Source organism: Mastomys coucha, chromosome X, assembly GCF_008632895.1.
Source record: "Mastomys coucha isolate ucsf_1 chromosome X, UCSF_Mcou_1, whole genome shotgun sequence".
Taxonomy (NCBI): Eukaryota; Metazoa; Chordata; class Mammalia; order Rodentia; family Muridae; genus Mastomys; species Mastomys coucha.
In genome coordinates, this window is record NC_045030.1 from 77,924,659 (window position 1) to 77,926,304 (window position 1,646).

Consider the following 1,646-nt stretch of genomic DNA (forward strand, 5'->3'; position numbering starts at 1 on the left):
CACACACACACACACAAACACACACCAAGATTACAAGTAGGTGCCACTGTGCACAGATATTTTTCATTTAAATTCTTGAAAGCATTTTTAAAATTTTTTTTTCTTAATTGCTTTACATCCCACTTACTGCCCCACTTCCAGTCCCCCCTCCCCTTCTCCTCTCAGTGGGTGGGCCCCCTTGTTTATCCCCACCCCCTCCAACCCTGGCACTTCAAAGCTCTATGAGGATAGGCGCTTCCACTCCCACTGAGACCAGACAAGACAGCCCAGCTAGAACAAATCCCAGGAACAGGCAATGCCTGGCTAGCCTCTGCTCCAGTTGTTCAGTACCCACATGAAGAACAAACTGTACATCTGCTACATATGTGTGGGAAGGCCTTGGTTCATGCCAGCCTGTGTATGCTCTTTGATTGGTGGTTCAGACTCTGAGAGTCCCAAGGATCCAGGTTAGTTGGCTCTGTTGGTCTTCCTATGGAGTTCCTATCTCCATATGGACCTGCATGCAATTCTTCCTCCTATTCTTCCCTAAGTGCCCCCAAGCTCCATCCACTGTTTGGCTGTGGGTGTCTGTATCTGAGTCAGCTGCTGCGTGGAGCCTTTCAGAGGACAGCCGAGCTTCAGTCTGCAAGCATAACCAAGTATCATTGATAGTGTCAGGGACTGGTGCTTGCCCATGGGATGGCTCTCAAGTTGGGCGGGTTATTGTTTGGCTATTCCCTCAGTCTCTGCTCCATCTACTGTGCCTGCATTTCTTGTAGACAGGATAAATTTTGGGTCAGAGGTTTGTGGTGGGTTGATGTCTCTATCACTCCACTGGGGTTCCTGCCTGGTTACAGGAGGTGGCCTCTTCAGGTTCCATATCCCCAATGCTGTGAGTCCCAGCTAAGGTCACTCCCATTGATTCTTGGGCACCTCCCCATCCCAGGTCTCTGTTGTTCACAGATTCTTTTAAAAACATATTTTCACTTTTAGGTTTCCAAGACAGGGTTTCTCTGTGTAGCCCTGGCTCTCCTGGAACTTGCACTGTAGACCAGGCCGTCCTGGAACTCAGAAATCTGCCTGCCTCTGCCTCCCAAGTGCTGGGATTAAAGGCATGCGCCACCACCACAAGGCAAAAATTATCATTTTAATATCTTGAGATTATAATATGTGCTCTTTAATTGTGTATGAACTTGACACAAATTAAAGTCATTTGAGAGGAGGGAATCTCATTTAAAGAAATGCCTCCATAAGATCTTGCCTAAGGCAAGCCTGTAGGGCATTTTCTTAATTAGTGATTGATTGATGAGAACCTAGCCTATTTTGAGCCGGGCTATCCCTGAGCTGGTGCTCCTGGGTTCTATAAAAAAGCAGGCTGAGCAAGCCACGAGGAGCAAGTCAGTAAGCAGTACCCTTACCCTTCTATGGTCTGCTCCAGGCTCCTGCCCTGGCTTCCTTCAGTAATGAATACGGATGTGGAAGGCTCAGCCAAATAAACCCATTCTTCCCGGACATCTGGTTTGGCCACGATCATAACTCTAAGTAATGCAAATGTTAAACAGAATTCCATCCCTCAAACGTCTCTCATGTTTCTGCTCTGCTTCCTCTCAAATTCATTGCCTCTTTTTCTTTAATTGATGTTGTGGTAGTGATGGTGGTGGTGGTGG